Source organism: Pseudoliparis swirei, chromosome 1, assembly GCF_029220125.1.
Source record: "Pseudoliparis swirei isolate HS2019 ecotype Mariana Trench chromosome 1, NWPU_hadal_v1, whole genome shotgun sequence".
Taxonomy (NCBI): Eukaryota; Metazoa; Chordata; class Actinopteri; order Perciformes; family Liparidae; genus Pseudoliparis; species Pseudoliparis swirei.
The window spans coordinates 2589010-2616722 of NC_079388.1; the positions used below are offsets into that span (position 1 = coordinate 2589010).

Consider the following 27713-nt stretch of genomic DNA (forward strand, 5'->3'; position numbering starts at 1 on the left):
ACTGCAGGACTGTGGAGGGAAGAACCTCTGGATCTCTGCTGCTGGAGGACGAGCAAGAATACAGCAACGAAGACCGCTATGACTGTACTACACACACTACACACACTACACACACTGCACACACTACACACACACACTACACACACTGCACACACTACACACACTACACACACTGCACACACTGCACACACTACACACACTGCACACACTACACACACTGCACACACTACACACACTGCACACACTACACACTGCACACACTACACACACTGCACACACTACACACACTGCACACACTACACACACTGCACACACTACACACACTACACACACTGCACACACTACACACACTGCACACACTACACACACTGCACACACTACACACACTGCACACACTACACACACTGCACACACAACACACACTACACACTGCACACACTACACACACTGCAAACACTGTACACACTGCACACACAACACACACTGCACACACTGCAAACACTGTACACACTACACACACTGCACACACTACACACACTACACACATTCCATGTGAGCCGATCACTCGTGTCCGTGTCGCAGTGGAAGAAGAGACGTCCGGGCGAGTCATTCAAATTCACGGATGGGTTTTCTTCCCGTGAAGTCCACTCCCGGCTCCTTCAGCCCACTCCCGGGTCCTGTAGCCCACTTCCTGGGTCCTGTAGCCCACTTCCGGGTCCTTCAGCCCACTCCCGGGTCCTGTAGCCCACTTCCGGGTCCTGTAGCCCACTTCCTGGGTCCTGTAGCCCACTTCCGGGTCCTTCAGCCCACTCCCGGGTCCTGTAGCCCACTTCCTGGGTCCTGTAGCCCACTTCCGGGTCCTTCAGCCCACTCCCGGGTCCTGTAGCCCACTCCCGGGTCCTGTAGCCCACTCCCGGGTCCTTCAGCCCACTCCCGGGTCCTGTAGCCACGCAGCACAGCCCTCAGGCCTCAATGGGGGGGGGGGTCTTCCATGCAGCGTCTTCCCTCGGGGCGTGTTCACAGGTCGTGGGGATCAACTGGTGGGTTCTCCTTCATTGGGCCCCCTTGCTTCTGTACTTGCTCTATTCTTCTAAAGTTGTTTCTTGTTTGTTTATAGGACCGTAAGTTGAGTCTTCTCTGATTCATGGACTGCCTTCACGTTGTTTATGCGTCATAATCTTTTACTGCCACAGAGTGATTTACAGTCGCCACCCTGTTGCTTGCAATTGTTCATTTTTTAAGATGCATACACTTCGCGCTAACGGTTTCTCTGGTGTTGTTAAGCTTCTGTTGATCAACACTTCCTGTCGATGTTCCACGCGAGGCGGCCTCGAGGGACCGGAGGAGACGGTGTTCTCCCTGAACCGCCAGACGTGGTTCAATGTGAAACAGACGGAGGAAGTGTGGAGTTAGCATTAAAACGGCAGCCGCGGCAAATTAGCACGTTAAAAAGGAACGAATCAGGACACCGTCTAATGAAGATGGCGTTATTACCCATTTCCGGATACCCAAACGGACTTCTCTTAAAGTTTAAAGCCACGGCGTCCGTGATTTGGATTGGTCGCAGATTGCAACCAACGTGTGTGGATAATCATGTCATTACGAAGCTAACCGCCTTTGCTGAGAAGACACAAAGATGGTGGTTTTAGAAGATGTGAATCACCGCAACCAGAAAGCATCCTGGAGCGCGCAACCGTAACCGGCAACCCCGAAATAATACAACCCGACGCAGGATGAGCCGCAACCTTCCGAAGGTTTATAGCCTACGATGGTTTAGGGTCTGCAGGTATTTGCATATATATGTTAATATGTGTGCAGGTTTTTGCATGTCTAACCGTATTTATATATATTCTTTTTATTGTTTTACCCATGTGTACGCACAGTGTGTACATCTTTTCCTCTGCGTGTGCATATCTCGAAAACCAATAAAAGATTTGATCACCAAGAAAAAGAAGGTGTATACGACATCCAGACGGTAACGACGCTCTAAACCGAAATTAAAACATGAATTGCACGGTGTAACGTCGAAACCATGACAACCGAGCGGTGCATAACGTATTCAGGCGAGTAAGAACAAATTCTCATTAACTGAAGACGACCAGCAGAAACGCCTTTTTTGCATGTTGTGTGAATTGATGTATTTAAAATATTTATATATATATATATATAAATACATCAATTATATATATATATACACTACCGTTCAAAAGTTTGGGGTCATCCAGACAATTTCGTGTCTTCCATGAAAACTCACTTTTATTTATCAGATGAATTGAAAATTGAATAGAAAATATAGTCAAGACATTGACAAGGTTAGAAATAATGATTAATATTTGAAGTATTAATTTTGTTCTTCAAACTTCAAGCTCAAAGGAAGGCCAGTTGTATAGCTTATATCACCAGCATAACTGTTTTCAGCTGTGCTAACATAATTGCACAAGGGTTTTCTAATCAGATATTAGTCTTCTAAGGCGATTAGCAAACACAATGTACCATTAGAACACTGGAGTGATAGTTGATGGAAATGGGCCTCTATACACCTCTGGAGATATTTCATTAGAAACCAGACGTTTCCACCTAGAATAGTCATTTACCACATTAGAGGGTATTTTTGATTAATGTTATCTTTATTGAAAAAACAGTGCTTTTCTTTGAAAAATAAAGACATTTCTAAGTGACCCCAAACTTTTGAACGGTAGTGTCTATATAGTTGCGACAAAAAACGCTTGGTCCTCCTGCTCATTCCCAACGAGGCTGCCAGAGAGGACGTTTCTCTTTTCAGACCGCGATACACCGTAAAGGTAAAGGTGGTGGAGTTGGAAATACAAGTTTGGATGTGGAGCTGAAGTAAAGTAAAAGCTCGGTTACTTTCTGAGAAGTTGTCGGTGTTGCTTCGCCGCCGCCCTCCGGCCTGGTCGCTACTTAGCGAGCGATGACTTGGTGATGACGGTTGTTATCGGGGCATGTTTCCTCTCCCCCGAGGACATTTTACCACCAATGTGAACACCCGGCTGAGCCTCTGAGGTGTGTGTGTGTGTGTGGGGGGGGGGGGGGGGCAGCAGTCTGCAATGTTCACCGTCTGTGCCTCCATGTACGCGTTAAGTATAGCTGTTATCCAGATGAGATCTCTACTACACGTTCCTCCGCCTCCCTCGTTTTTCTCCATTTCTCTTTTCCACATCTTTTTACAATCCGTGCAGCTGCGGAGACGATCGGGATCTCCGTTAGCTCGTGGAAACGACACGCTAGCTAACAGAGACTGCTCCGGCTAAATGCAGGTCGCCGAAAGTAGAGGCGCGGCTGTAGTGTTTCCGGAGTTACCGAGGAAATGCGATCCGAATTTGAAGAAATGGATTCTGGAGTTCGAAGGTTTTGGAAGTTCCTACGAACGATTCAGACACTCTGTCGTTTACTGTGTTTACGTAACTCTGTCATGCTTCCTTCTGGTCACATGACGTCGGTGTGTTCTGTTCATCCTGGAAGTTTTTATTCCTATTTTTTAAGGAGTTGTTCCTGATGCGATGTGAGGTCAAAGGCCATATTGGGCTAAAGTTTAAATTGTCATTCCCTGTGAGAGTTTGTAACCCTGATGAATGAAACCGTTGTTATCAACGTACTGAAAAGAAAAGACGCTTTACTCTGGAGCCCAGTGAGTCTAAATAAGGCCTTTTCCTCTGACTCTCCTTCGTATCAACTCCCCCCCCCCCCCCCCCCCCATCTGGACTCTCCAGTCGTTTTAACGGATGTTTTCTTTCAGGTAAAAAGCGGTTTCAGCTGTCAGAAGCGTTGAGTAATGAACTGCCGACTCGCCCTTCCTCCTCATCAAGCTGCAACGGCAGCGTTTTGGTTTTTTTTTCTTCTGGTACAGGCAGTTCGGGCAGAACACCTGAGCCCCCCCCACACACACACACACACTCCCCGTCAGGCGGGGAACGACTTTCACGGCACTTTAAAAGACGACCCGCGTCTCGCCCCAAGAGGGGCATTTTTCATTTAAACTGTCATGTAAAAAGCTTATGTCACGTAAAAGAAGAAGAAGCGCTTGAGCTGTCTCCACCGGGTACACAGGTAACCGAGCCCCTCCCCCTCTCTCCACTTTAAAGATCTCCAGGCCACTTTGCATCGCTAAGGCTGTCAGAAAGTCTTTTCTCATAATGTCAAGGAAGAAAATGTCGGGCGGAAGAAAAATAAAATCTATTTTTTCTGTGTGACATTACAGCTTGTCTCCGGTTGAGCTGTTTCATTCATTCGTAGATTCATTTTGTGCCACGCTGACCTGACGGTTGTCATGACCACCTGTTGGTCTGCCTGCTTCCCTCGCTTGGATAAAGATGTGATCCGACTGCCTGTCCATCAGTCTTCTGCTCTCCTGATATGATCTCGGGGATCTGTTTGATCGGCTCTTTAATCTTATTGACATTCTCTTGATAGCTACAGTTGCTCTTATTTAAGAGACCAGAGAGCACCTTGCCTCAGTGTGTGTGTGTGTGTGTGTCCAGCTCAAGGTATACCTTCACCTCTCCGTCACCTTGTCTGCTCTTCAATAAATACAGTCAGATATTGACACTGTTGAGTCACTTTGGCTCATCTTAAAAGATGATATCATATGCTAGAGAGGAACGGTCTGCAGCCAAATATATTAGTGCTGTGAAAAATAACGCGTTAACGCGTTATGATTAAATTACAGGATTAATTAGTTAATTTTTTGTTAACGCATTTAACGCATGCGCAGAATGAGCTTCCAATCCGTCTGTTGTTGGTCGTCTCGAACCAGCAGCATGTCATTCTGTCTCTAGTGTCGCGTTAACACGACTCCGATCTCCGTCTCGCGCGCCGTCGAGCTCGGATGCCGGCGTGCGCGCACATCGGGACGGAAAACAACTCTTCTCTCGGCTCGCGCGGCAGAGCTCCGATGCCGGCGCGCGCACTGGTGAGCAAGTTATGTGCCCCCCTGTGTATAAATGTATATATGTGATTAATCATGATTAATCCACAGAAACCTGTGATTAACCTGATTAAAATTTTTAATTGTTTCACAGCCCTAAAATATATATATATTTTTATATATAGCCATAAAAAAAGTGTCCCTAATGTGAAACATCACCCCATATGTGAACTTTAATCACACAAGTTTCCACTTGTCAGTTCCAATCAAGTTGTAATTTTGAAAAGCGGGCGCCTCACATCCCACCTTGTTGACTCGGATAATTATCCCTGAGTAATTTATGGAATGCACTTCATAAATAGCTAATTGCATATAAACTTTAAATGTCAGCGAGAAAATTACACAAATGGAGCGAAAGATAGAAGTTAAGTTTGGCTGGTTTAGTTTTTTAATTATTTGCACACAAAAAAAGCCGTTAGCTACGTCTGCACTGCTGCTGCTGTTAGCGCCGTTAGCCGCTAGCCGCTGACTCAGACGTGTCCCGAGGCTGTCGGTGCTGCCAAGCACACGCTGCGTTTCATTTATAAACCCGTGTGGTGATTGACTATAAAAACCATACACGCATGAATAAGTAACAGCAGATATCCTAGCAGATATCGTTTGACTGCTGCTAACTGTTAGCGCTGTTAGCTCCTACCAGATATCATCTGACTACTGCTAACTGGTAGCGCTGTTAGATTATAGGTGATATCGTCTGACTGGAGAATTCCTAAACACTGCTTGAGAAAGGACTATGGCAGTCCATATACATCAAAGGTCTTGATACCCAGACCGAGTCATTGGACACCTGTGGACGTTTGTCAACTTCAGTCCAGCTGCTCAACATCTGCTTCAGATTGTCGGCAGACTTTCCAAAGAGCGGTCAGCATGTAAAACAGAGAATGAGGCAGCTCCATCAGATCTTTCCTTCGCGCCTCCAGCGCGCACAACGTTGGCTTTCTATGAAGTCGTCGTCTCCGTGACATCACTCGCACATATGGGTTATTGTGACTTTCAAAAGCTCTTCACAGCAACACAAAGACGTGATCGTGTCAGGCTGCTCTCACTCCCGGGGCGATACACTCCTCGTCTCTGTGCCTCAGCAATCTGAACCGTTCACCAACTGTAACCACGCATGAACCTTCAGCGTTAAGATGCTGAGCCAAAGGCTGCGACCCATCTTCTGTCTGAGAGGCCGACATAGCTCCCACGCTCTCATTGGTTTAGTCAATTCAGTTTATTTGTATAGCCCAATTTCACAAATTAATAATTTGTCTCGGAGTGCTTTACAATCTGTACACATAGACATCCCTGCCCCAAAACCTCACATCGGACCAGGAAAAACTCCCAAATAACCCTTCAGGGGAAAAAAAGGGAAGACACCTTCAGGAGAGCAACAGAGGAGGATCCCTCTCCAGGATGGACAGGACAATAGATGTAATGTGTACAGAAGGACAGATTTAGAGTTAAAATACATTCAATGAATATGACAGAGTGTATGAATAGTTCATAGTAGGCATATTCCACGATGGAGATGGTTAACATTCAACATTTTAAAACGAAGCCCCTTTGGTTTGATATTCACGAGAGTCGATTGTGCTTCGTTTGGTGATCAAAGGATGAATGACGGATTCATCAAGACGGTGGAGCGCGGACATGTCGGTGATCGGCCGCCTGCCAGAGCACGTCTTCTGTCTCGGGACACTTAAACCCATCGAACGCCGACCGCGACTCCCCCGACGGACGAGACGGAGCCGTTTAGCGTCGAGAGAGGGGCGTCGGCTCTACCTCTCAAACCGACTCCTGCAGTCAGGGTGGTCTCCACATGCCAGACACACTGGAGGCAAACCGAATGTGACGGGGCTGATCGGCGGTGATGCATTGCCGGGAAGATCACAGCTGACACGCGGAGCTGGAACACACTTAGGACGGAGCAGACGCCGGGAGCGTCGGGGGGCTCATCGTCCACGCTCAGTCAGACGCCGGCCTCGGCGAAGCAGCCGGTTCCATCCCGTCGGGCCCGTGTGGACCCGCCCCCTGGTTTGCTAGTTTATACATCGACTCGTGGCGATGATTGAGGGGCGTGGCCTATCGGCCTGAACGAGGTGGCGGTGACCTTTTCGATATGGAGTGCCGTTTAAAAGTGTTGTTGAATAACCACGGTGCCTGATCATCGTTATGTTAGCATTACGGTTTAATGACGACACGGCATCTAAATATAAATCTCCAACCCGTCGGTAATTAAGTCCATTTAGCCTCATTTAAAACCAGGACATTGTCGTTATATATGGGATCTCTTTACGGGCATGGGCGGCCATCCGCATGAACACATCCACATGTGGAAATCATGAACTCCACCACCACGACAGCAAGTTGTGTTCATCGGTAATAAATGACAAATAAATTATGTGATAAGTACAAGGCTATTAAAAGAAGGCCCAGTTGTTGGGAAATAAATCAACCCAACTGCCTATTTATCCCTTGTGTTGCCTTAGGGTCATTTTGACCCGAATCAATATTACACCCTCCCCCCGCCTTAGGATTAATTTGACCCCATTCAATGTTTAATGTCGGTGTTCTTTCGGTAGTCAACAAACAAACATAAAGTGCCTCACACTTAAACTTGGAAAACAATATTAATTCTAATAATTTTCTGGAGGTTTTAATTGCTGGCGTCAAATTGAACCCAAAGGGTAAAATATGTTAGTAAATATAAAGGTAAGAGGAGGGTTAAACATTGAATCGGGTCAAAATGACCCAAAGGCGGGGGGAGGGTGTAATATTGATTCGGGTCAAAATGACCCTTAGGCAACACAAGGGTTAAGGCAGTTTATGGTGGTATTTGGCATCAGATGAGAGGGAACCTCCCCCTTTCTGTATCTCTCGTGACATGTACTGCTCGTGTGTGATTGGCCGAGCTACATAAACACACCGGTGGCAGCAACTTGACACGTCCACTGTTCCTCCCGGAGGCATCGGATGGCGTAGAGGTCACGGTTCTGCACGGGTCGGTCCCCGTTTCCATCCGGACCGGACTCTGAGCTCCTGGGGGTTCTCGACTTGTTGGTCTGGTGACATCTTAAAAAAGTGAACAATGAAGCTGCTTCTGGCTGTAGTGTGGACACGAGTGGCTCATTGTTCTGTCTCATTTGAAGGATTGTTTGATACCTAAAGATATACAGGACTGTCTCAGAAAATTAGAATATTGTGATGAAGTTCTTTATTTTCTGTAATGCAATTAAAAAAACAAAAATGTCATGCATTCTGGATTCATTACAAATCAACTGAAATATTGCAAGCCTTTTATTCTGATTTATTGCTGATTATGGCTTACAGCTTAAGAAAACTCAAATATCCTATCTCTAAATATTAGAATATCATGAAAAAGTATACTAGTAGGGTATTAAACAAATCACTTGAATTGTCTAATTAACTCGAAACACCTGCAAGGGTTTCCTGAGCCTTGACAAACACTCAGCTGTTATAAATCTTTTTTTTACTTGGTCTGAGGAAATATTAAAATTTTATGAGATAGGATTTTAGAGTTTTCTTAAGCTGTAAGCCATAATCAGCAATATTAAAAGAATAAAAGGCTTGCAATATTTCAGTTGATTTGTAATGAATCCAGAATGCATGACATTTTTGTTTTTTTAATTGCATTACAGAAAATAAAGAACTTTATCACAATATTCTAATTTTCTGAGACAGTCCTGTATATATATATATATATATTTATGCATTTACTTTTTTAAACATCCAATATCACTGAAAAGATAAACATTGCATCCTGTAGCATGAAGAGACACTTTAATTAGAACTAAGAGGCTTTAGCTCAACCATGAACCACCTTTATCCGCATCCTCCATACATTTACTTAATTGCCCCCCCCCCCCTCCCCCCGTTCTGGACAAGTAGACTCATCCAAACCTTCTGTAGCTGCATCCCCCCGGTCGTCCCATCAGTGCATTTACTCATTCAGCCATCCTAGTCTCCTAAAGGTGATATTCCCATCCCATATATGTTTCTAAAAATATATATTTCCCAAATATGTTTCAAACCATCAGGCGAGTCTGTGAATGGAGGAGGTCGGGGATGGATGGAGGAGGTCGGGGATGGATGGAGGGCTTTCACCTTTCGTTTCAATACGTCAAAAAACTTAAACAACGTAACAACCGTCCTTATTTTAAGCTCAATTTGATTGTTTTTATTGTTGCAACCGTCATCCGGGATGAATCCTTTCCCCCGGAAGCGTCGTTGAAGCTGCAGAGTCGTCGTCTGGGAAGCTGACTGTGTGGGAGGTGGGGCCGGCCGGCCAATCAGGAGCTGACTCAGTCCCTCTAGGCTACACAGATTGATGGAGATGGACTCGACTCTGTGGGTTAAGCCCCCACACATTCTCCTCTCCTCTTGCTTCCTCCTCCAGTGCCTCCCCTCCTTATCAAGCAGAATATACAGAATCTGTCCCCCCGCCTGCATCCCAGCTGGCGTCTGTCTCCTCTTCCTTCTCTCTCTCTCTCTCTCTTATTCCTTCTCTCTCCCCTGGAGGACATGTGTTGTGCTGTCACTGTGGCTGAGCGCCTCCTCACCTGTTCACAGGAGCTCCAGTCGAGGGAGCAGGTGTCTCCTCACGGCTGCTGCCGGCCGCCCGGTGACCGACGGAGCGAAAAGATTGTAAAGCGTGTGTTTCTAAGATAGAGAACATTACCAGGTGTGTGTATTGATTCACCGGATACTAGTATTGACATGAATGACACCGCTTGTGTGATGCATTACGTGCTTTCTCTTTACACCGAGGGCAAAAATGTTGGTTAAAGTTCTAAAAAAGATATTTTGAAATATGTATATATATATGCATATATATATATATTATACATAGATGTGTATATATATGTATGTATATATAGATATTTAAATATATATATAGATATTTAAATATATAGAGAGATATTTAAATATATATATATATGAATTTATATATATATATATACTGTATGTATATATATATATATACAGTATATATATATATACTGTATGTATATATATATACAGTATATTTATATATAAAATATATATATACTGTATGTATCTATCTATATATATATATATAGTGGTCTGGAGTACGGTGTGTCACATGACCAAGGAGTAGGCGGTTAGCAGCTGACGCCACATGGATCCAGGATGACGTATCTCAGCATTTTTTGGATTAATAACCGTGACATTTACATTCATGTTTGCCTCAGGATGAATATTAATAACTTTGGTAATCTTCTTCACACATTCCCTCTGGAGCTGGTTTAGGACTAAATGTCTGCAAAACTAATGACATTAAGTGAAGCTGCATTCTCTCTCCTGACCACCAGGGGGCGCCTCTGGTTGTATAGAAGTCTATGCTTCATGTGTAACAGCTGCAGTCTCTCTCCTGACCACCAGGCGGCGACTCCTCTGGTTGTATAGAAGTCTATGCTTCATGTGTTGAAGCTGCATTCTCTCTCCTGACCACCAGGGGGCGACTCCTCTGGTTGTATAGAAGTCTATGCTTCATGTGTTAAAGCTGCATTCTCTCTCCTGACCACCAGGGGGCTCCTCTGGTTGTATAGAAGTCTATATAGTGACTCTTCTTCTCTCTTGATGTATTCCCTCAGAAAACATTGAAACATGATTTATGTCTCAGTCTCTAGTTTCAAGTCTTCTTCTATACAGCATGATGTCATCATTTAGTACTTCATGGTCTGTAGAGTCACACAGACCATGAAGCAGGGGACGCTTTAGGGGCGGGGCTTGGCAGCTTGTCCGCTCTTGGAGACGTCTGTATTTCCAGTTCATGAAAGTTGTGCCGCGTCCAGAGCCGCTGTAGAGAGGGCACGAGGTTTGGTTCAAAGCCGTGGCTCAGGGGCCGGAGCGGGCCGTCCTCGGGTTCATGCAGACGGAGCTCGCTGATTGGTCGTCACGTCACTTTGACTGGGCCATTAGAGATGGTGTGAGCATCCACTGGTTTTTCAGCTGTGTGTGTGTGTGTATGTGCGCGTCTGTGTGTGTGTGTGTGTGTGTCTGTGTGTGTGTGTGTGTGTGTAATTGATATGGCCACTGACACACTGACCAAGTCCTACACGCCTCCCTGCCCATTGCTGACAGCACTTACTCTCTCACCCTCACTTTTTTGTCCTCTCTTCTATCTTTCTCTCCTCTCTCCTCTCTCTCTCTCTCTCTCCTCTCTCTCTCTGCCTCTCTCCATCCATCTCCGTCTCGCTCTTCCTTTCTGGCCTCAGGAGATAACTCTGCTGACACCTCTGGGATGGATGCTCTCTCTCGCACACACACACACACACACCTCCTCCGCACTTACATCTAACACTCCTCCTCTATTTGTGGCCCCGTGTATATAGTGATAAGCAGCCCAGGGCCTCTCTCTCTCTCTCTCACGAGGTGGAATGGGCTTTCTGTGAGGGCCTATCTCCTCCCTCCCACAGTCTGCTGTATAGCCGGTAATAATGGGCCATAACTCACTGCTGAGATGTAATGGATTACAGTCAGGGGCCATTTGTGTGTGTATGTGTGTGTGTGAAATGTTGGCATTATAGTGGAAAGTAAATGATTAGACCAATTATAGGTTATTGTATTCAGACCTGCATCAATGTTATAGAGCCCACGCTGACGCGTCCTAAGTGGCCCCCGGGTTAGCGGGCCCTCTTTCTGCATCGGCCCACAGGAACGACCTCATCCTTCATATCTGGAGACGCTTCTCTGCTCCGGCCCCTTAAATATTATATTAAATACTATATTCACCGGCGAGAAGCTGGAACTTTGCCCGTCTACCTGCAGTGGTTAAAGTCGTGTCATCAGGCCGAGTTCCATGAACTATTTAGAAGAGCTATGACATCTAACTCTTGAATAATCATCAAGAATCATAAAGAATCATGTCTACGCTTGTTTGAAGTCGTTTAATGTTTTGTGTTTTATTTTTGAAAGTTTCTTGTCTTTGTGCCTGTTTTGTGCTTTATTAGTTGGTAAGGCGTTGTGGCTCCTCCCTATTGTCTTTGTGGCTCCTCCCCATTGTCTTTGTGGCTCCTCCCTATTGTCTGTGTGGCTCCTCCTCATTGTCTTTGTGGCTCCTCCCCATTGCCTTTGTGGCTCCTCCCCATTGCCTTTGTGGCTCCTCCCCATTGTCTTTGTGGCTCCTCCCTATTGTCTTTGTGGCTTCTCCCTATTGTCTTTGTGTCTCCTCCCTATTGTCTATGTGGCTCCTCCCCATTGTCTATGTGGCTCCTCCCTATTTTCTATGTAGCTCCTCCCCATTGTCTTTGTCGCTCCTCCTCATTGTCTATGTGGCTCCTCCCCATTGACGTTGTAGCCCCTCCCCAATGTCTTTGTCGCTCCTCCTCATTGTCCTTGTGGCTCCTCCTCATTGTCGTTGTGGCTCCTCCTCATTGTCTTTGTCGCTCCTCCTTATTGTCCTTGTGGCTCCTCCTCATTGTGTCATTTCTCCGGTGAGTCATCGTGTGTGTCGGATGTTTCTGACGACATGAAACATGAACATAACCAACTGACATGAAAGAACAATGTAACTGTTGTCAAAAATCAAGACAACAGATCAAGTGGATTCCAGGTGATTTCATCATCACCAAATCACTTTGAAACTGTGCAGAGAAAAAAAGACAAGAACATTATTAATCCATATTAGCATAACAAATCATTTCCTTATAACTGCAATAAATAACGAGCACGACGGGATGTAACATAACATTCTACGACACACGGATTATCAGACTGATATAAGAAATACAGTTTCACGAGTAACGAGTTGACACTAAACGTCTTCATGTCGTCATAGTGACGGACGTGGAGATTATTCACATCGTCGAGCAGAGGATCTAAAGTAAAAGTTTGAACATATTGTCACTGTGTGTGTGTGCGTGTGTTGGTGTGTATGTGTGTCTGTGTATGTGTGTGTGTTTGTGTCTGGGTTTGTGTATATATACGTGTGTATGTGTGTGTGTAGTTTCAACCTCTGTGAGTGTGTGTGATTGTGTGTGTGGGTTTGTGTGCGTGAGTGTGTGTGCATGCATGTGTGTGTATGTATGTATGTGAATATGTGTGTGTACTTTCAAACTCTGCGTGTGTGTTTGTGTCTGGGTTTGTGTATAATATACGTGTGTGTGTGTGTGTGTCCTCCTCCCCGTGACTCTTCTCCCCTCGGTGTGGATTCAGTGGGCATCAGGCCGCGGCGGGGGGGCCGCTTGAGCCACAAATCAGCGCGTTGCGGGATTAGTTGAACAAGTCTCCACGCCGCCGCCGCCGCCGCATCACGAGGCGAGGCGCGGTGGAATTGATGATATTGCGGGCGCGCGTGATTCTTTCTCTTAAATCCACTCAGAGAGCGATAGATATCATTCATCAGAGCTCGCTCCTCGGCGGGAGGCGTTAGAAGGCGCCGCCCGCCGCGCCGCCGCGCCGCCACTTCACCACGAGGGAGAGGCGAGTGGTGGCCACAATGCATTCTGGTCTAATGGCGCCACTGCTGTGACAAATGTGAGTGTGTGTGTAGTTTCAACCTCTGTGTGTGTGTGATTGTGTGTCTGTTTGTGTATGCGTGGGTCTGAGTGTGTGTGTGTGTGTGTGTGCGTGCATGTGTGTGTATGTATGTATGTGAATATTTGTGTGTACTTTCAAACTGTGTGTGTATGTATATGTGTGTGTGTGTACGTGTGTTTGTGTATATATTTGTGTGAGTGTGTGTAGTTTCAACCTTTGTGTGCGTGCATGTGTGTGTATGTTTGTGTGTGTGCGTGTCTGTGTGTGTGTTTGTGTGTGTGCGTGTCTGTGTGTGTGTTTGTGTGTGTAGTTTCAACCTCGCTGGCGGCCCCACTTGGTCTACAACTCCCGGTGTGTTTTAATCACTCTTAAAGGGCCAGCGCGTCTCATTCCTGAGGGTCTCTCAGCAGTGAGGCGTGCTAACGAGTCCCTGATGGATCGGTTCTTCATCGGCGGCGTCCCGAGCGGCTCACGCCTTCCTATTGGCTGCGTGCCGTCGGCCCGGTGGACCGCCGGCCTCGGAGGAACACGTCCTCTCATCTGGGTCAGAACCGACCGCCTCCATCCCGAGTTCCCATGAGCCTCTCTGTTTATACCACCGATGAATATCACACGTTTAATATTTGAGATTCAATTCAATTCAGTTCAATTCAGTTTATTTGTAAAGCCCAATTTCACAAATTACAAATTTGTCTCGGAGTGCTTTACAATCTGTACACATAGACATCCCTGCCCCAAAACCTCACATCGGACCAGGAAAAACTCCCAAATAACCCTTCAGGGGAAAAAAGGGAAGAAACCTTCAGGAGAGCAACAGAGGAGGATCCCTCTCCAGGATGGACAGAACAATAGATGTCATGTGTACAGAAGGACAGATTTAGAGTTTAAATACATTCAATGAATATGACAGAGTGTATGAATAGTTCATAGTAGGCATATTCCACGATGGAGACCTCCACGATCCATCAGGCAGATGGAGGTAGAGAGGAGGAGTGGGCGGAGTCTCAACAGTGGGCGGAGTCTGAACAGGACAGTGGCGTAGTCAGGAGCAGGAATTCCACGACCCAGACCTCGATGATCCATCAGGCAGATAGGATCTATGCCGTCTCATAGGGTCCGATGACCTCATGAGACGTGAAGTCAAAAGGACTCCGGGGAGAAAGCAGAGTTAGTAACGTGTGATTGAGAGATGAAAATTCATCCTTAAGGAGAGAAAAAAGAGGAGATAGGTACTCAGTGCATCCTAAAACGTCCCCCGGCAGCTATAAGCCTATAGCAGCATATCAAGGGGCTGGACCAGGTGAACCGGATTCAGCCCTAACTATAAGCTCTGTCAAAGAGGAAGGTCTTAAGTCTACTCTTAAACGAGGTGACTGTGTCTGCCTCCCGGACTGAAGGTGGAAGCTGGTTCCATAAAAGAGGAGCTTGATAACTAAAGGCTCTGGCTCCCATTCTACTTTTTACGACTCTAGGAACTACAAGTAGTCCCGCATTTAGTGAGCGTAGCTCTCTAGTGGGGCAATATGGTACTACAAGCTCCTTAAGATATGATGGTGCATCACCAATCAAGGCTTTGTACGTTAAGAGAAGAATTTTAAAAGTGATTCTTGATTTTACTGGGAGCCAGTGCAGAGCAGCTAGTGCAGGAGTGATGTGATCTCTTTTCTTAGTTTTAGTGAGAACACGAGCTGCAGCATTCTGGATCAACTGGAGGGACCTAAGAGACTTATTAGAGCAGCCTGATAAAAAGGAGTTGCAGTAATCCAGTCTCGAAGTAACGAAACGTGAACCAATTTTTCTGCATCTTTTTGAGACAAGATGTGCCTGATTTTTGAAATATTACGTTGATGAAAGAATGCAGTCCTTGAGATTTGCTTTACGTGGGAGTTAAAGGACAAGTCCCGATCAAAGATAACGCCAAGATTCTTTACAGTGGTGTTGGATGCCAGGGCAATGCCGTCTACAGAATCCACATCACCAGATAATTGATCTCTGAGGTGCTCAGGGCCGATTAAAATTACTTGGTTTTGTCTGAGTTTAACATCAAGAAGTTGCAGGTCATCCATGTTTTATGTCTTTAAGACATGCTTGAATTTTACCGAGTTGGTTGCTCTCCTCTGGTTTTATCGATAAATATAGTTGAGTATCATCTGCATAACAATGAAAGTTTATGGAGTGTTTCCTGATAATATTGCCCAAAGGAAGCATGTATAAGGTAAATAAAATTGGTCCAAGCACAGAACCTTGTGGAACTCCGTGATTAACGTTGGTGGTTATCGAGGCGTCATCGTTTACAAATACAAACTGAGATCGATCTGATAAATAGGATTTAAACCAAATTAGTGCCGTGCCTGAAATGCCAATCGACTGCTCCAGTCTCTGTAACAGGATGTCATGGTCAATGGTGTCGAATGCAGCACTAAGGTCTAACAAGACCAGGACAGAGATGAGTCCTCTATCTGCACTAAGGTCTAACAAGACCAGTACAGAGATGAGTCCTCTATCAGCACTAAGGTCTAACAAGACCAGGACAGAGAGGAGTCCTTTATCTGCTGCCATTAAGAGGTCATTTATAATTTTCACCAGTGCCGTCTCGGTGCTGTGGTGTTTTCTAAATCCTGATTGAAATTTCTCAAATAAACTATTATGATGTAGAAAGTCGCACAACTGATTTGCGACCACTTTCTCAAGGATCTTGGAGAGGAAGGGGAGGTTAGAGATCGGTCTGTAGTTAGCCAACACCTCTGGATCCAGAGTGGGCTTCTTCAGGAGAGGTTTAATGACAGCTACTTTGAAGGAGTGTGGTACGTGGCCTGTTAGCAGAGACACATTGATAATATCTAATAGAGAGCCGCCAATTAAAGGCAAAACGTCTTTAAGCAGCCTCGTCAGGATGGGGTCCAAGAGACAGGTAGACGTGTTAGAAGTAGAAACCGTTGACGATAATTGGTCACGGTTGATGGGAGAAAAGCCATCTAAATATACACCAGGGCATACAGCGGTTTCCAAGGCCATTCCACTTGAGGACAGATTGGCACTGGTTATGGGCAAGAGAATATTAATCTTGTCCCTAATAGTTAAAATCTTTTCATTAAAGAAGTTCATAAAGTCATTACCACTGAGGTTTATAGGAATGCTCGGCTCCACAGAGCTGTGACTCTCTGTCAGCCTGGCTACAGTGCTGAAGAGAAACCTGGGGTTGTTCTTATTTTTCTCTATTACTGATGAGTAATAGGCTGCTCTGGCATTACGGAGGGCCTTCTTATAAGTTTTAAGACTATCTCGCCAAACTAAGCGGGATTCTTCCAGATTAGTTGAACGCCATATGCGTTCAAGCTTTCGTGACGTTTGCTTTAGTTTGCGGGTCTGATGGTTATACCAGGGAGCAAACCTCCTCTTCCTCACTGTCTTCTTCTTCAGCGGGGCTATCGAGTCCAGTGTCATTCTCAGAGAGCCTGTGGCACTGTCAACAAGATGATCGATCTGGGACGGACTAAAGTTAGACCAGGAGTCCTCTGTTATATTGAGACGTGGTATCGAATCAAATACAGAAGGAATCGCTTCTTTAAATTTAGCTACAGCACTGTCAGTCAGACATCTGGTGTAGAAACTTTTGACTAACGGAGTACACTCCGGTAGTATAAATTCAAAAGTTATGAGGTTGTGGTCTGACAGAAGAGGATTCTGTGGGAAGACCTTCAGATGCTCAATGTCAACGCCATAAGTAAGAACAAGATCAAGCGTGTGGCCAAAGCTGTGAGTGGGTTTCTGCACTCTCTGGCAGAAGCCAATCGAGTCCAACAAGGAGATGAATGCAGCACTAAGGCAATCATTATCAACATCCACATGGATATTAAAATCTCCAACAATAATAACTTTATCAGTTTTAAGAACCAAACTTGATATAAATTCTGAGAATTCAGATATAAACTCTGAATATGGACCTGGTGGCCGGTACAGAATCACAAATATAATTGGCTGTCGTGTTTTCCAGGTTGGATGTGAAAGACTAAGAACAAGGCTTTCAAATGAGGTGTAGTGTAATTTTGGTTGAGGATTAATTAATAGGCTCGATTCAAAGATGGCTGCTACTCCACCTCCTCGACCGGTGCCTCGAGGAATGTGAGTATTAATATGACTTGGAGGAGTCGATTCATTTAGGCAGACATATTCTTCATGGCTCAGCCAGGTTTCAGTTAGGCAACATAAATCAATGTGATTATCTGATATTAAATCATTTAGTAACACAGCTTTAGATGACAGAGATCGAATATTTAGGAGACCACATTTAATAGACCTGTTTTGTTGCACTGCTGAAATAATGGTGTTAACTTGTATAAGGTTATTGTGTACGACTCCTCTTCTGCTTTCTTTTGATTTATTTAATTGAAGTGGCCGTGGGACAGACACAGTCTCTACTCTAGAGTCATGGGTGGGTAACTGCTCGAATGGAAGAGCAGAGAAGGGTGTTAAACTACAACTCTGCTCCCGGTTCCTGATCTGAACCCTGGGTTGTCATGGATTAAGTCCGGTGATCAACTTGGTCATATTCGCAGAAATGAGATGCTCTCCGTCCAACGTGGGATGAATGCCGTCTCTCCTCATCAGATCAGGCTTTCCCCAGAAAGTCTTCCAGTTGTCTACGTAGCCCACATTATTCGCTGGGCACCACCTCGACAGCCAGATGCGATATTGGGAAAAGTTATAGCCGTTGCGTGTGTCTGCGGGCGGGGGGGGGGGGGGGGGGTCGTTGTGCTCTTCATCAAATTCAAATGTTTGTTTGTTTACTTTGTGATTTGTGGATTTCCCCCAAATCATCTCCCACTGAGCTCTGATCCAAACAGATGGAGCATCACAACTTCAGGAGGCTTTTATGTTGTGAATATCATCTCTGCAAATACACTTCGAGTAACTTCAGAACGAGGAGGAGGAGGAGGAGGAGGAATCTTCCTCAGGGTGACTTTGAGATGAGGAGGGGAGAAACCCGCTCCTGGAATATCCTACAATGCACCCTGGTGCGGTGGAATGCTCCATTCTGGGTATGTTGATATGGATTTGGGGAAGATGGCGTAGATCTCCAGGTGTGTTGTTGGAGAACAGGTACACACAGTACACACAGTGACTCGTTGAATACGAACCTTATGGGATCATTATATTGTAAAATATATGAAAATACTGGATGCTGAAAAAATGATAATTTTTCTTCCATCACCTCCGTCTCCAGTATTTTCTGTTCAGCACTTCATTCCATAATTATTTTCATTTAGTCATCTTTAATATCACAAGGATGTCTCCTTGCTCCCGTCCCCTCTCTCTGCTGGATGGCCAGACCATAATACGAGCAGTGCCGTTGCCGTAGCGACCACCAATGCAGCCCGCCTTAATTGGAGCTCGTTAATTAAATTTTCTGATGAGAGAAAAGAAGATTGATGAAGGTGTGGGGGGGGGCGGAGCCAATGGGGCGGGAGGGGGGGCAGAGCGGGCTGGGTCAGATGTCGCCCGGGGTTCATGGGTTGTTCTCGCAAGATTTTGTGTGTGTGTGTTTGTGTGTGTGTGTGTGTGTGTGTGAGTGAGAGTGAAAGTAGGAAGGAGACGAGATATTCTTGTTTCTAAGAATAGACAGTGAAGACAGAGGAGACTTGACGTGTGTGTGTGTGTGTGTGTATGTGTGTACGTGTGTGTGTGTGTGTGCGACAGACTGCAGGCGCTCCGTGGATCGTTCTGTGTTTTAATCCATCGCTTCGCCGCCCTCATCATTCCCGAGTGGCAACATCCACTATCCACCCGATCCCCAAGGGAAAGGGTGGAGGAAACGAGAAAAGAGAAGGAACAGAGAGAGAAGGGGGGGGAGATAGAAGGGAAGAAAAAAAGATGAACCAAAAAAAAGAGGGAGATAGTGCATGTCGAGATGTGACGAGGATAGAGGTGAAAGGTGTCGAGTACAAGATCATTGCTGCAAGAAGGAAGAAGAAGATATAGAAGATGGAAATGAAGAAGATAGAAAAGATGGAAAGAAGTAGGAGGAGAAGGAGCGAGAAAATGTCTCCCCTCCTCTTTTCGTGGTTCCATCTTTTCTCCGCAAAGGGAATCAAAGATGAAATGAATAGCGTGATCTGGAGAGCGTGGGCGGATCGGAGTGTGTGTGTGTGTGTGTGTGTTTGTTCATGTTTGTGTGTGTGTTTGTTCATGTGTGTGTGTGTGTGTGCACTTGTTGTTGTTCCATGTGCAGTACTGTAAATATCTCTCCCCGTGTTTTTATTTGACTTCATAGAACTGATATTATTGTACATGTTTGTGTGTGTGTTTATGTGTGTGTGTGTGTGTGTGTGTTTACGTTCAAATATGTTGCATAACATGCTGTGCAATGTAACGTGTTCACACGGTGTGTGTGTGTGTGTGTGTGTGCATTCTTGTGTTTGCAGCTTTATTGGAGGTATGGGTTAAAAAAATATATTGTTTCTCTTTGTTCAACTGAGCAGCAGGATGAAGGAATGCATTGGCGTGTGTGTGTGTGTGTGTGGTGTGTGTGTCGGCTTTATAAATCGACCGTGCTGTATTTAAAAAACACTTTCATGCCACCAAAGGGCCTCTGCTTTGTTTGCTCCACCACTTCATCAGCTCTTATTAGAGGAGAGGAGAGGAGGAGAGGAGAGGAGGAGAGGAGGAGGCACGCAAAGACAACCACCCCCCCCCCCCCCCCCCATCACATCTGTCTCCTCCCTCTCTGCTCACCGCTCCCCACATCATCATCTCTCCTTTCATCAGTCTCCATCCGTCAGTTTAACCTGGCTGTGACACACCTGCCCCCCCTCCTCTTCCCCTTCCTCTTCCTCTTCCTCTTGATCCGCCCATTACCTCCGCACTCTTTCTCATTTAAAAAGAATCTCTTGTTCGAGGACGCCGTTGTGTCGTCTTCCCCTTCTCTACATGACCTGCTGGTTCCCTCCTCCTCCTCCTCCATCTCCAGTCAGGATCAGACTCGCCAGACGTCTTCACCAGGTCACGAGTTTCATTTCCTGTCCCTCCGTCCCTCCATCCCTCTGTCCCTCCATCCCTCTGTCCCTCCGTCCCTCCATCCCTCCGTCCCTCTGTCCCTCTGTCCCTCTGTCCCTCCGTCCCTCTGTCCCTCCGTCCCTCTGTCCCTCCGTCCCTCCGCACACCTGTTTTTGAATCCTCATTGTACAAAGAAAATTCCTCAAACGAGATTGAGTCAAGATAAAGGAGGAAGTGATAGAGGAGGAAGTGATAGAGGAGGAAGTGATGGAGGAGGAAGTGATGGAGGAAGAAGTGATAGGAGGAAGTAATAGAGGAGGAAGTGATAGACGGAAGTGATATAGGAGTAGGTGATAGAGGAGGGAGTGATATAGGAGTAAGTGATAGAGGAGGAAGTGATAGAGGAGGGAGTGATAGAGGAGGAAGTGATAGAGGAGGAAGTGATAAAGGAGTAAGTGATATAGGAGTAAGTGATAGAGGAGGAAGTGATAGAGGAGGGAGTGATAGAGGAGGAAGTGATAGAGGAGGAAGTGATAGAGGAGGGAGTGATAGAGGAGGAAGTGATAGAGGAGGAAGTGATATAGGAGTAGGTGATAGAGGAGGGAGTGATATAGGAGTAAGTGATAGAGGAGGAAGTGATAGAGACGGAAGTGATAAAGGAGGAAGTGATATAGGAGTACACTGCAAAAACTCGGCCTCAAAAAACAAGAAAAAAAAGTAATAAAATGAGGGAATATTACTTGAAATAAGCCAAATTATCTGCCAACAGAACAGGAAAATTTGACTTGCCAAGATTTCTTAAAACAAGTAAAAGTATCTAGCCTTGAAGAACCCACAAATATCTTAAAACTAGTGAAGCCAGATGAAAAACAAGTAAATTTGTCTTGATACAATGAAACAATTTAAGAATTATTTTCTTAATATGTAGGAAAATGTGCTTAAATTCAGCAAATACAAGTACCATCATCTTGCAATAAGGATATATGTTAGGCAATATATCTTAAAATAAGTAATGTTACACTAAAACAAGTACATTCGTCTTGATACAATGAAAAATGTAAGAATTATTTTCTCAATATGTAGGCAAATGTGCTTAAAATCGGGAAATGAAAGTACCATCATCTTGCAATAAGGCTATATGTTAGGCAATACATCTTAAAATAAGTAATTTTACACTAAAAACAAGTACATTTGTCTTGATACAATGACAAATTTAAGAATTGTTTTCTCAATATGTAGGAAAGTTTCCTTAAATTTAGCATCCAATGCTCATGCAATATTCTTGGAATATCATGAAATTTACAGAGAAAATACCATAATATGCTTAAAATCAGTAATTTGACAATGTATATCATACTAGAAATGTGTAGTTCTTCTGTAAACCCAATGAAAACACAGTACAACTGTATAATATATTATGGTACTTTATTGAATAGTTGCAATTAACGGTGAACATACAAGACATGACAGTAAGTTTTGTAAAACAACAGTTATACTGTAAACTTTATTACAGTTACGGTATTTTATTACAAAGTTCAAAGGAAGTTGCTGGCAACTAAAGTCACCAGAATTCCTTTGCAAAAACATGGTACAGTGTATAACAATAGGTTGGCATAGATTTTACAGTCAACATTTGATTATTGTAAATTACAAATGGAAATATCTTAATAACACCTTTTGGAAAACAAGATACAAACCATCGTTGATGAAAACCTTAAGAAACTAACATTCTGTGAAAAACAGGTTGAACTGATCCACTCACATGTGTTGTATACTCACAAAGCATTGTTGAGATCTTGAAGAAACAGGATGTGGACATGAAGGATATCCCATGAATAAGCAAAGATTAGCCACTTGCCCAGAGTTGATGAAGAGCAATGAGTCTCTGTGTCCAGACTTGACTGAAGAGGGCACCCAGCATGGTAGAGTCTCACACAGACACAAAGTTCAGGAAGTTCTTCTTGAAAACTCGTATGTTGACATCAGGTGATCCTCTCTGCAGCCAAAAAACAAAGCAAAGGCAAAGTTAGATTGATGCAGTGCTTGAGCATGATGCTGAAACAGATACACATTCACTGCCTTCTGGTAAACTGAGCTCCAATGATAAAGTCACCTTTATAGTTAAACAATATTAATAAGTCAGGTTCAATGTTGAATAAGGACATATTTTAGCATAAAGGCATCATTACAATGAGTTACATGTCTGTAATCTTGCAGCCTACAGATGGGTCCACTCAGGCAATCAAGACCATCATCACGTTTCACGTGGTTCGGGTTTCCAACCAGAGTAACAGCCCATCCAATTAATTCCATCATTTAAAAACATGTTTGTATTTTTTTAAGATACACTAACATAAAACCTTTTGATGTACCCCTATAAGCAATAACACAATTTTTATTGCAAAAAAAGGATAAACTAGATTACAGTCTAGCCTGTTGTGGATTTGTATAACTGAAATACTCAGTGTACAATAGCTGATATATCTTCCTCCGCATTACATTTAAATAGTTTTAATGAGACCCAGTCCAATTGCAAACAATGCCCTCCTGCATTTACCATTACATTTATAGTACATGTCACCTGTGTGCAAAGACAGAGTATTTAGGGTGGATTTGGGAAAGATAGTACACATGACGATATGCCATAGAATTAATTAAATGTTTCTGCTATACGTGGAACTAAATTTAAGGGGGATATCAGTTCAAACCACAAGAAAATTAATTGAGGATGATCAATTGAGGAGGTTTGAGTTGTGCTTGCACCTATCATTTGCTATACTGAACTACATCACCGCTTACCTCGATTTAGCCTCGACAAGACTGGTGTCTGAGTCATTAGGTCCAGACTGAAGACAGGTGGGGACCGAATCTCCTGCAGACATGCCATGATGTTCAGGAAACTGGAACTTAAGGCAGGCGTAGTCATCATTACTGCTTGAAGACTCACAGGTCAATCGGTTGTCTGTGGGCTGACATGATTCTCTCTACAGCCAGAAAAAAGACAATTGAAAAGATTAACAATAATATAACTTTAAATAGCATTTACAACATGACAAAGTGGTTACAACAATAACAATTTATTCTGTTGTTAAATTAACACACTGAACTTAAAACCACTTACCACTATTTATCCTTGACAACTTGTATCCGATCATGGGTCACACTAGTGGAACAGCAAAGAAGGTGTTGAGGTTCATGCTGGTAGTCGTAGTCACACCTAAAAAGACAGAGTAAGGTGATAAAGGACAAGGGGAGGACATACATCCTCTTCAGTTAAACCAAAATCATCTCAAGCATCAACTTTTGCTCTTTTCAATGCCAAGGTTGTAAATCAAAATGAAAAGGCTAGATTCTCACTCAAGTGCCCCATGTTGTCGTCATCATAGCGGCCAAGGTTTGATTTCCGGTGGGCCCTTTGCTGCAGATCCTCCCCTGTGGTGCTTGTGTGCTTTTGTGTGTTTCTCTCTAACACAAAGAAAGAAAAAACATCTTAAAAAATGTCATGCTTCTGGCATTTAAATAGATTATAATCTCACCGTGTTGCTGGGTGTCATTAAGGTCACGAAGTTGTTCCATCCAAATTGGATGACAATGTCTGAAAGGTGGCAGGAGAAAATAATTAGCATTTTACGATAAACTAAATGTTCTTAATTATCTGTACATAAATGTAAACATCGACTCAAAGGACACTCTTTGGTGACGTCCTCATCTGATAATGTGGACAGTAAATGAAGATTTGAACATGAAACCATCCCCTCACTGGACAGCTCACGGAGCTTCTGAGGAGCTGTGAGCTGTCATGTCCGCCACAGCGCAGTTATAAGCGTCATGTTAACAATAGTCACGTGAACAGAGTCCCGACCACGTCAACAGCATCACGTTAAGAGCGTCACGTGAACAGCAGTCCCGACAGCATATGACACAGCGCAGTTTAAAGCGGTCACGTGAACAGAGTCCCGACGTCACGTGACCAGACCTGTACAATAACGTGTCTGGTCACGTGACTGTCCGGACTGACCGCTCCGGTATATGTGAGCTTGTCTATACATGTCTGCGTGGAACCAGTTTCAAAGCACTTCAATAAAATGGTCGTTATGAGATGAATTGTGTAGCACGTGACCCCTCAGGTGTCTTAACCCACCTGCCACAGTAATGAACCTATAATACGAAGGTTAGCTACACATTGCCTGAGCTAACATGTGGTAAAGTAAGCTAATGTTGGCTCCAACAGAAACCGACAACCTACGTTACATCGACGATGTTAAAGAAACGTGAAGACACTTAACCATCAGATAGCTAAGTTAACTTACTCTTGACGTCCAAGGCGACACAGAAATGCAGAACACTATGCCTCGAATTCAAAAGTAGCTACCCGCTAGCTCACACGAGGCTAGCTCAACTCCTCACCAGAGAGCCGAGTAGAAACCTCAGTGTCACTAACGTTGCCCGTTCAATACAACTTTTACTCTCTGAAATTAAATTAAGTTGGCATTCTTACCTCAAGAAGAGCTGTCATGTCAGGAGGCTGTCGTTCCCTCTGTGGCGTTTCGTCACTGAAGCAGGAGAGAGCAGCGCGCCGCTCAAACTGCGGAATAGTGGCGCGAAACCGGGTTCAACAGTTCAATCTGTGATCGTTGCTTTCTGATCACTGCACCTGGCCTCGCTCTCTCTCTCTCTCTCTCTCTCTCTCTCTCTCTCTCTCTCTCTCTCTCTCTCTCTCTCTCTCTCTCTCTCTCTCTCTCTCTCTCTCTCTCTCTCTCTCTGTTCTCTTGTCTGTCTCTGGCTGTCTGTGCTGTTTGCTTCTCTAGTAACTAGATTATTTGAAGAATACAATACAATAAAATAAAATCGCAGGAAAGGACATATTACATTTAAGAATTTAAATAATAAAGGACATTTAAAAAATAATAAAAATGAAAGTAAATACAGTGTATCTAAGTGTATATTAAGTGAAAGCGGTGTAATGTTCATTGATGTTGTTCAATTTGAGGAGGATCTGGCCAGAGGTGATTTATTGTAAAGTCTAATAGTTGCCAGGAATGTTCTCCTGTAACTGGAAGGTTCTCCTGTATCTGGAAGGTTCTTCCTGTATCATGAAGGTTCTCCTGTATCAGGAATGTTATCCTCTATCAGGAAGGTTCTCCTGTATCTGTCCTTGTGAAGCGGAGCTGAAGCAGTCTGTTGAAGAACGTGCTCCGCTGTCCCTGCAGTAGGTGGTGGAGAGGGTGCGGTCCATGTTCTCCAATATGGACAAACATTTCTTCATGTCCTCCTCTCCACCTGTTCCGGATAGTCAATCTTTGCAGCCAATGATGGAGCTGGCCTTCCACACCAGTTCAGTGAGTCGGTTGGTTTTCTCCAGTTACAATGCTGCTCCCCCAGCAGAGTACGGAGAAGTTCAGAGCACTGGTCCAACAGCCTGGTAGAACATCACCAACATCTCAGAGCACTGGTCCAACAGACTCGTAGAACATCATAATTGAGATTTTTCATATATTACAAACATTTGAGGACTTCCTTGAAAACCGTAAAGGAGTGCATTTGTTTTCTTCTCGTTTTTTAAACCGCTACCAAGCAGGGATGCTAAGTGCTAGATATTGCCAGCCTACATGGTTGGGCCCCATTTGGGAGTGGCTACAACCTGGAAAAGAAAGCTAAGATCTGACATGTTTAGAAAAAGAAGCTAAAATCAGCCCAAACTCTTAACAGGGTCTCAGATTTACAAAGCCACACACCCTCTTCAAGTCCTGGATTTCAGACAGCCAATTAACTTTTGTGGGTGTTTTGGGGGAAATTTCACCCCTTCATCTCATTGTAGGCCCTGTCTTGAGTGTTTGTGTTCAATTTTGGATATCCAGGACTAATATTTAGGAGATTATGACCATTTTGCACTTATCAAAAATATGCGAATATAAGAGAATAAGGCCCAATTTGACCATTTGGACCTTTTTTGGGGGCCCTTAAATTGCAGCTATCAGTCCCAAACTTTAGGGTATTCATATTCAGATGTCCTCTAGAGGATCCACATCTCTAAGTTGCTTGAAAGTACGAAAAATTAACTAAAAGACTGGTTTTAAGGATTTTCCTCTTGTGAAGGTTTTGGAGGCGATTTCACCCCATGACCTCAATGTATTATATTTAGGTAAATATTATATGTGAGGTTAATTTGAAAGACAATTAGGAGGTTACGGGTCAGTTGGCTGAGTAATGTGTGTGTGTGTGTGTGTGTGTGTGTGTGTGTGTGTGTGTGTGTATGCATGTGTTTAAAAAGATGCTAGTGTCAGAATTTATTTTAATTTATTCATTATCATTTCTGATTACAAATATTTGACACAGTGCTGTCGTTGATGTACATTTTATGAATAAATAAAAGTACACTTGTTCTCTGATCTTGAGAATTCACATTTATCTTTTATTGAAGAGGGAATCTATGACAGATCTGCTCACTGATGTCATCGAAGGTATAGGCGCCAAAGTACTGAATGGTAATATGTCAGAATTTGGACTGGTGAAAAACATATTTCCTTTTGATTCCAACGTACAAGTAAAATACCATCTTGGAGATAGAATAGAATTGCACAACAGTTCAAATGACTCAGTGTTTTCCCCAGATATGTCTATTATATACAATTGTGTTCTGTATTTGGTCCAGGAATACATAATTGCTCCGCTGTGTTTTAATATTGACACCAAAACACTAAACTCCATTGAGTTTTTATTAGTGCTGTGAAAATAACGCGTTAACTCAGTTAATTAAATTACAGGTTTAACTATTTTTTTATTTAACGATTTAACGCATGCGCAGAATGAGCTTCCAATCCGCCTGTTGTTGGTCGCCTCTAACCAGCAGCATGTCATTCTGTCTCTACGTGTCGCGTTAACACGACTCCGACCTCCGCCTCGCGCGCCGCAGAGCTCGGATGCCGGCGTGTGGTCACTTGCACCCCCCCCCCCCGTCAACAACTCTTCTCGGAGCTCTTGCCTGTCTTGAGAGCCCTGTAAATGTATATATGTGATTAATCATGATTAATCCACAGAAACCTGTGATTAACCTGATTAAAAATGTTAATTATTTCACAGCCCTAGTTTTTATCTGTTTTTAATTTGTAAAGAGATGGAAAGGATGGGAAGCTTGAAATAAGAAAGTCTGACTAACAAAGCAGTTCTGTACTTGTCAGTGTAGACCAAACAGCCTTATGATTATGTCAATTCTTGTTTCAAGCATTAACTTGCTCAAAACAAGTAATAACATCTCATTAACAAGTTT

General features: G+C 44.1%; 1 protein-coding gene and 1 long non-coding RNA gene across 5 annotated transcripts in view; one reads left to right on the top strand and one right to left on the bottom strand.

Annotated features, from left to right (window-relative positions):
- The window catches only part of pvrl2l (PVR cell adhesion molecule related 2 like), a 350989-nt gene that overhangs the window by 240830 nt on the left and 82446 nt on the right, over nt 1–27713 (top strand). The gene's annotated exons all lie outside the window — the stretch shown is intronic.
- On the bottom strand, nt 22287–25030 carry LOC130192504 (uncharacterized). 4 transcript variants are annotated; one of them, XR_008831400.1, is made up of 5 exons: nt 24945–25030; nt 23983–24041; nt 23804–23911; nt 23246–23663; nt 22287–22442 (listed from the first exon to the last, which is right to left on the bottom strand). It is a non-coding gene; the product is annotated as an uncharacterized LOC130192504 (long non-coding RNA). The 4 variants fall into 4 exon arrangements; XR_008831399.1 differs by having other exon boundaries at nt 23804–24041; XR_008831402.1 differs by lacking the exon at nt 24945–25030 and having other exon boundaries at nt 23804–23909; nt 23983–24532.